The sequence below is a fragment of the Nicotiana tabacum genome, chromosome 12 (genome assembly GCF_000715075.1).
Source record: "Nicotiana tabacum cultivar K326 chromosome 12, ASM71507v2, whole genome shotgun sequence".
Taxonomy (NCBI): Eukaryota; Viridiplantae; Streptophyta; class Magnoliopsida; order Solanales; family Solanaceae; genus Nicotiana; species Nicotiana tabacum.
The window spans coordinates 2,869,269-2,878,786 of NC_134091.1; positions in this window are offsets into that span (position 1 = coordinate 2,869,269).

Sequence of the window (9,518 nt, forward strand, 5' to 3'; positions counted from 1 at the left end):
CCAAGAAAAATACAAAACCAGTTGTACTTTTTCTATCATCAATATCTCCCGCATAATCACTATCACAAAATCCTATAAGACTGAAATCACTAGAAGAAGAATAAAATAGCTCAAAGTTAATTATACCTTTTAGGTAGCGAAGAATTCTTCTAGTGACCTTCAAGTGAGTAGAGGTAGGAGCCTCCATGAACCGGCTAACTACTCCAACTGCAAAGAGTATATCTGGCCTGGTACAAGTCAAGTACCTCAAACTTCCCACAAGACTTTTGAAGAATGTGGGATCCACTTTTTCTCCTTCATCAAACTTGGACAATTTTGTCCCACTTTTCATCGGTGTGTTCACGGGGTTGCAATCGAGCATGTTGAACTTCTTCAATATATCCTTTGTATAGCTTTCTTGAGAGATAAAAATTCCATCCTCCATCTGTTTCACTTCTAGGCCCAAGTAGTATGACATGAGCCCTACATCTGTCATCTCAAACTCACGGGACATATCTTTCTTGAAAGCTTCAAACAAACTTGGGTTATTACCCGTGAAAATAAGATCATCAACATAAAGACAAACAAGTAAGATATCTCCATTAGTATGAACTTTAAGGTAAAGAGCATATTCATGGAGACAACGAGTAAACCCATTGTCTTGAAAATACTTGTCGATGCAACTATTCCATGCTCGTGGGGCTTACTTTAATCCATATAAAGTTTTCTTCAACCGCAACACTTTATCTTCATGGTTTTTGACCACGAATCCCAATGGTTGTTCAACATAGACTTCTTCTTCAAGATAGTCATTCAAGAAGGCTGACTTGACATCTAGTTGATGTATCTTCCACTTCATTTGTGCCGCTACAGAGATCAGCAAACGAATCGTCTCCATGCGGGCAACAGGTGCATAGACTTCTTCATAGTCAATGCCTTGCCTTTGCTTGTAGCCTTTAGCCACAAGTCGTGCCTTGTATTTCTCCACATCTCCATCAGCATTCTTCTTTATTTTGTATACCCATTTCACTCCAATTGCTCGATGACCCTTGGGAAGAGTTGTTAACTCCCAAGTGTTGTTCTTATCTATTAACTTGATCTCCTCCTCCATGGCTTATCTCCACCTTTTGTCTGTAACAGCTTCATCAAAGTTCATTGGTTCACTGTCAGCAAAGAGACAATATAAAATATCAAAATTAGTAACTTCTTCAGTGTCATCATAGATCTCTTGAATGCTCCTTGTCCTTTGCGAATGTTCATTTGAACTTTCTTGAGAAGAGGGAGATGCAACATTTGTTAGAGAAGTAGGTGGAGTTGTGTCCTGCACAGGTTCCATGGTCTCCGGTTCTTCTTCATCACCAAAGTATGGAAGAAAATCATATGAAGTTTCTTCCTCAGCTTCCCAATTCCATGCCAGTTCTTCATCAAATTCAACATCACGACTTACCACCACCTTACCGCTGCTTGGGTTGTATAGCTTGTAGCCTTTTGAACTCGTATCATAGCCAACAAACACATGCTTGACACTTCGATCGTCAAGCTTTGCTCTCCCTTGATGTGGCACATGAGCATAGGCTATGCTCCCAAAGATTCTTAAGTGCTTGACACTTGTCTTTCTTCCACTCCATGCTTCTTGAGGGGTTTGATCTCTAACATTTCTTGTTGGAGACCTGTTATTCAAATAAACTGCACAAGAAACAGCTTCGGCCCAAAATTCCTTAGGCATACTTTTAGCTTTCAACATACATCTAGCCATATTAAGAATCGTTCGAATCTTTCTCTCTGCAACACCATTTTGTTGAGGTGAATAAGGTACCGTTAGAGGGCGACGAATTTCATAAAGTTGACAGAAGTCATTAAATTCGTTTGAGGTGAATTCCCCTCCTCTATCGGACCTTAGAGCTTTAATTTCATAGCCACTTTCTTTCTCTACAAGTACTTTGAAATTTTTAAAAGTAGCAAAAGCTTCAGATTTTTGGTTCAAGAAATAAACCCAAGTCTTTCTACTAAAGTCATCAATGAAAAGCAGAAAGTATTTTCTTTTACCAAAAGAAGGTGGATTGATTGGTCCACACACATCAGTGTGGACAAGCTGGAGCGGCTTGGTTGATCTTGACATGGCCTCCTTTGGAAAACTCCTCCTTGCATGTTTTCCAAGAAGACAAGCTTCACACAATTGATTTGGATGTTTGATTGATGGTATCTCATGCACCATGTTCTTTTCTCCCATTGATTTGAGCGTTTCAAAATTTAAGTGCCCAAATTGCATGTGCCAACACCATGATTCATATTGCACATTAGCCTTCAAACACTTTGTATCAATTGTTTTAAGATTCAGAGAAAACAATCTATTCTTTGCCATATGCACTTAGCAATTAGAATTCCACTTGAATCTCTAAGCCAAAGATGCATATTTTTCATGTAGATATCATATTCCTTTTTAAGAAGTTGGCCCAAACTTAAAATATTACTTTTTAATCTTGGCACATAATAAACATCTTGAATTAACTTGTGACTACCATCTTTACAGGAGATCAGAATCATACCTATCCCTTCGATTTGAACCTTTGAGGTATCTCCAAAGGACACATTACCTCTCACTGTTTTATTGATCTCCACAAACTTCTCTTTGCACCCACACATATGATTGCTTGCTCCATTGTCCAAATACCACGAGCTGCAATCATCTCTATCTTCTTCCTTGAGTGCCATCAACAACGTTGACTCATTTTCTTCTTTCTTGTCGTTAACAAGGTTAGCCTTTTATTCAACATTGCTACGACATTCCCAAGAGTAATGGCCAAATTTATGACCATTATAACATTCAATTTTTGATTTGTCATACCTTTGTCCATTATTTTCTTGGTAGTATCCACATCCTCTTCCTCCTCTTTGTCCACGACCACGACCTTTAAATGTTTGGTGGATTTTAACTTCATTGTTGAAGTTGTTACCATTACTTCTTCCTCTTCCATGACCTCCTCGACCTCGGCCTCGTCCTCATTCGTTTCCTCGATAGCTTGTTTCACCTCCATAATCCTTGAAGGATGCCTGAGTTTTAAGAAGTTGCTCCAATGGCACTTCTTGTCTCCTTTTGATCTTTTCTTCGTGGGCCTATAAAGAACCTTCCAATTGCTCTACCATCATAGAGTTTAAATCTTTAGACTCCTCAATAGTCACACACCATAAAATCAAATTTAGGTGTTAAAGTGCGAAGGATCTTTTCTACCACATGGACATCTTCTATGTCCTCCCTGTATCTCCTTAGTTGATTTACAACAGCCTTCACTTTTGAAAAATAATCCTAGATGCATTCAGATTCTTTCATTTTTAAAACTTCAAAATCAGCCCTTAGAGTTTGAAGTTTTACCTTTTTCACCTTGTCAACTCCTTGAAGAGAATTTTGTAAAATCTCCCAAGCTTCCTTTGAGGTGGTAGCATTTGCCACCTTCTCAAACATGGCATCATCCAAACATTGATGGATGAGTGTGAGGGCTTGTTGATCCTTCTTCCTTGTCTTTGCGAAGACCTCTTTTTCATTTTGGGGCAGAGCTTCCTCATTATCGGGTTTTGCAAACCCTCTGTCTACGATTTCCCATACATCCTGAGATCCAAGGATGGCTTTCATACGTAGACACCATTTCTCATAATCATCTTTTGTCAGACGGGGGTACTGAAAAGATAGCGGACCATTATTTGCCATGGCTCTGATACCACGTTGTTGGGATAAAATAAATAATCCCACCCAAGAATAATATCCACAGCAAATAATAATAACACAAGAGAGTAACAATGACACCAAATATTTTAGCGGGATAAAATACAATATCCGAGTGTAGCAATATTACCACTATAATATTACAACTCAGTAGTGTCAAGAGACTACTACAACTTTGAAAGAAATAACACTCTTTATATAAAACACATCACTACAATATTACTACCACTCACTAGTTATCTCACAGACAACAATCTGTGGATTACTCTCTCTAACTTCTATTGTTTCTCTCTTATTTTGGTGTGTCTTAACTGAGAGGGAATCATATTTATTTATAGGCAAATTTGCCAACCACTTAGCAACACAAATTTGACTTATTGCATTGCAAATTGCAAATTGAAATCTTCAGTCGCCCATATGCATTCAAGCAGCCTATTTTGTCCAATTTTTTTAGTCTTCTTCTTTTGGTTGGTGAGGTGTGGACCTCACACTTGAAATACTGCAAAGGGTGGGAAACAAAATAGGGCAATTCTTAAAAGTCGATACTTGTATGTCTACAACTACAAGAGGAAGGTATGCACGTATTTGTATCAAGGTACCTCTTGAAAAGCCTCTCAAAACACATGTTCATATAGGAACCCACAAACAAGTTCTACTCTATGAAAGCCTAAACCTACTATGTACCAAATGTGGCAAATTTGGCCACGCAAGCTGGAACTGCCAATTTGCCCTAACTCCACTACTAAACTCCCTTCTCACCTCATCCATGAACCCACCAACCTCACCCTCTCTAGTCATCAATCCAGAGTCGGAATAGAAAACAATTACATTTACAAAAAAATCAAACACTAAACACATGGGGAACATTAATGGATATTCATCATCAGAACTTCCACGACTTCCTCTCCCAAGCATAGACACCCCCCATTTACTTCTACTACAGCCCATGCACAAATGGACACTTCTCCTCCATCACAACATCATTCCATAGCCCACACAACTATCCTAAATGGAAAATTAACCTGCTTTTTAAACGACAACTCAACAATTAACTCTGACTCCATCTCCACACAATCAATCTCTTTTGTTTTCTCCGCCATCTCTTTGCATGCCACCCCTTCTCCTCCAATGACCAATGACTCTACACCTATCACACGCAAAAACTCTCCTACTCCAATGGAACATCATGATTCCACATCATGTGAAACTCCATTATCATCCTGCAACCCTACTCCAACCATTATACACACAATCCCACTTTCCTCTACTCAAAACCTAGATATACCCACCATCTCTACAAAAGACATCAACCAGTCACTACCTCCTAACTACGTCTACTCCAAAGCTCTTATATCAATATCCAACAACTCCAGCAACAATGCAAAGACCCTGGAACACATCACTCACAGAGAGAATTCAGACAAACAATCAATATTTCCACTTTCCATGCCTAACAATGAATGGACTACCCTATCCAAATCCGACCACTCCTCTTATCTACACCTCCCAAACTCCTCTACTAGAATACCCACTTCATTCATGGCTCGAGATAGGCCTACAGGGTTATGCCCTGATATTCACGATGGATCTAAACAACCAGGAAGTAATACTACTTGTTCAGAACCCAATCCACTTAGTGGAGATAGTAATAGAGGGTTTGCGCCTGGGGATGGAGACATATGCCAAGAGCCAATGGTACTCAACTCAAACGCCACTACTACTCGACCAACACCGGCCCTCCTCCTCCACTCCAACAACATGGGCACCCCCAGTGACTCTCCCAGTCCACACTATCAACCAGACGATGGGGCTACTGCCATTCTACCCACCTCATCACATATGGATGATCTATGCCCCATGGTTCCAACACATGAGCTCATTCACACCACCACAACACACCATGTCCCTTACCAGTATACAGGTTCCCATATCCCTCATATACAGCCCACCCAACACTCCCCATCTCTCACCTAATGTACTAAGCAACCAAACTCAATTAGAACTAGCACAAATAAGGGAGGAGATGAGGGAAACCAGGACAAAATTTCTATGGCTAAAGGGAATTTATTTCTACAGCCTCACCCCCAGAACTAGCATCTTGCAGTCTCAACTTCACGGCAACTACAAATCAAGAGGTGGGGAAATATGCCATGGTCATAATTCCAACACTTCGACCGACCAACTCAATGAACTCTCAAATTCATGCGACACCTCCTCACCCCTTGGGAGAGAGGAATTACTTTCCTAATAACACCACTCACACACAATGCATAATGAATCTTATAGTATGGAATTGTAGAGGCTCACAAAATGTGGAGTTTAGGATACACTTCCGCTCACTCCTAGATCACTATAGCCAGTTTTAGTTGTCCTCTTGGAAACACACATGCATGATCATACTGTCTGTAAGAATGATTTCAATTTCTCCGATATGTCCCAAGTCTCTACATAAGGTCTTTCAGGTGGTATAGTTATAATGTGGCATGGTGGCCTAGTTACAATTGAGGATATCAGCATGACCTCTCAGGAGATACATTTCATGGTCCAGGTATAGCCTAACCCTACTAAATGATTATTTTCATCAATATATGCCAACAATTCTGTTACTTCACGTAATATACTTTGGAATAATTTAAAATGTATATAGGATTCCTATAGGAGTCCTTGGCTGGTCGCGGGGTGGGGGGGGAGGAATTTTAATAAAGTAATTAGAGCCAATAAAAAATTTGGTGGCAAACCTATTAGCAATAGAAGGGTAGATACTTTCGCATAGTGTATTAATTATTACAAGTTATTAGACCTATACTTTAAGGGTAGTCGTTATATATGGACTAACAAACGTCATCATGTGTATACGATTCTAGAAAGACTAGATCGGCTTCTATCCAATTATGATTGGCTAAACCTCTTTCCTAAAGCAATGGTACAACATCTCCTACGTAACCATTCGGACCATTGTCCCTTACTTGTAACACTTCAACCCAGTAAGATCCCTAAGCAACATATCTTCCGATTTGAAACAATGTGGACAACACATCTTACCTTCCAAAATTTAGTACAATACTCCTGGAAACGTGCTTCCGCATTAATAGAAGCTACTAAGACCTTCCAAAATAATGTTACGTACTAGAATAAACATACTTTTGGTGACATCTTTACAAAAAAAATGTAAATTGCTTGCAAGATTAAATGGGATTCAGTCTTCGGTTCACTACCCAACTAGTAGGTTTCTATAAAACTTAGAGATTCAACTCTCCTATGAATTTAGTGGGGGTACTAAAACTAGAAGAAGACTTTTGGAAGTTAAAATCCCGTATCAATTGGTTAAATGATGGCGATGTCAACACCAAATTCTTCCATGACTACTCTACAACGACAAAGACTTAATCACATCAACGCACTCAAGGACAGTGTAGGAAATTGGACGTTTGATCCTACGCAAATTCAACAACAAATTTTCACCTATTATAATAAACTATTTACCACTACCCAATCCTGCAGTACAAACCAATATCCTGCTGCTCCTACAACTTTGTCATTATGCTACATAGATCCAAGAAAGTTATAAGCACCCTTAACCTTTTCGAAAATAATTCAAGCCCTTAATTCTTTTAAACCATTAAAGGCACCTGGCTCCGACGGCTAACACCCATACTTCTTTCAAAAATATTGGAAATAAGTAGGCCAGTTCGTTGTCCTGCTATGTCAAAAAGCTTTCAGAAAAAATCAGATTCCACCGGATATCAGCAAAACCTACTTGTGTCTACTCCCAAAAATAAAAATTGTGGCCTTCATTACCCAATTTTGCCCTATTAGCCTTTGCAATATCATTTATAAATTGATCACAAAAATAATTGTAATCCATCTTAAACCTTTGTTACATAAAATTATAGGCCCCTACACAGTCTAGTTTCCAACAAGGGAAGTGGGCTTCCGACAATGCAATAATTGTCCAGGAAATTTTTAACCATTTTAAAAAAAAAAGACAAGAGGCAACACTGTGAGCACGTTATTTTTGTTTCACGAAAACTACTCCAAAAGAAATCGAAGAATAAAACAAATTGCCTTTGGGTACAATTTTGAGAATTTTGCGTAACGTTTTGGATAATTATTTTTGTCTGTGAATGTTTATTTTGTTTTAATTAATTGAAAAATACCAAAATACATGTAGCATGTATATTTAGGATTTAATTGTGCATTTTTGAATTAATTAAACCATATCCTATTTTTAAAAGAATGAAAATCACAAAAATATGAATTTTGGTAGCTTTGTCATTTATTGTTTAATTGTGTGATTTTATTTTAATCAATATTTGTTCTTGTGTGTTAATTATTGTTAAGGGTTAATTAATTTCTTTTAAAAAATAATCTTGGTTTTACAATTTAATTTAGGAATTTTTGTTTCTAGGAATTAAAAGAAAATGAAAAAAAAAGAGTGAAAATTGGACCAACTCGGAACTGGGCCAATTTCAATGCAAAACCAGGCCCAACTCATATCAAACGATCTAGTCCAATAAGCTTGGTCTCTCAGACAATCCAAACGATGCCGTTTCGACGCCTCAGATCTAAGCCGTTGATTTGTTTCCATCAGACGGCTCAGTTCAACCCAGCATTATTTGAAACAACGCCATTTTAGGCAAGTTGATCCGAGCCGTCCGTTCCCAATGATCTAACGGTCCCAGCCTTCCCCCATAACCCGGTCCATTTCAACCCAGGTCAACCCGGTCTCTTAATGAGACCAAACGACATTGTTTGATTTAAGTGAATTGATTTGGACCCTCGATCTCTCTTGATCGAACGGCCAAGATCAAACCACCCCCCACTATAAAAATGCAATCTCATACCTAGCCCCCCAATCCAAACCCCTGTTCATCATCGTCTTTCAGAGACGAGGAATCCTAATAGCCGCCACCCCATCCCTTCATCGTAAACCCGGCGGCGCCGGCTTTGATGGCCGTGAAAATAACACCCCTGAACCTCCTAACCACCCTCAACACGATTCCATACTCCATTAACCTCAAATCATACTACAGCTTCTCAAATCTTCGACCGAAAACCCCGTCCCAAACCCTACCTTGTCCACTTAACCCCAAAATCACACCCAATATTCCCCTTTACCTCCTCGTCGCTAATCTCTAACCAGATGGGCTCGAATCCGAGTAAAACTCATCGAATGGCGGATCTAGGGTTCGACAGTTCGAGACTGTTTCGAAGGTGTCAGGGTCGAACGGGTTCTGGTTAGTATTATAAGCCTATTTCTGATGAAATACACATATAATACTAACTGGAACTCAAGTTCGAAAGAGCATATGGGTGAAATCCGAGAAAAGAACAGTGGGTTCTTCTTAGCTTCTTCTTTTCCTTTTTTCTATGTGTTTGTTTGTCTGTGTAATTAGTCGCTTCTTTAGGTTTTCAGTTTAAGTTAATCCAGTATATATTCTGCTTCTTTTTCTGATTCTGGTTAGATTAAATATTCCAATGTTTGTTTGAGTAGTTCAATCAATTCTTTGTTTGCTTAAATTAGGTTCATTGCAATTCGTCTTTTGTCCTTTATTTTCTCTCTTCTCCATCAGTTTATGCTATGTCAATTAATAACATAGGTTATAAATAGTTTCGTCGATTAATTCGTTCTTGTTTGTAGACCAGTAAGTTCGTCAAATGGTTTAATGTTGCGTGTTGTGTGTGCTGATCTGTAGACACTTAGCTTCAGGGCTCAGTGTCATTATATTGATAGTGATCCGGCATTTTGGATAGGTTTAACTTAGAATTGTGTTAGCTTAATCCCCATATCAATTTTCAGCTTCAATAATGATGTTGGGTT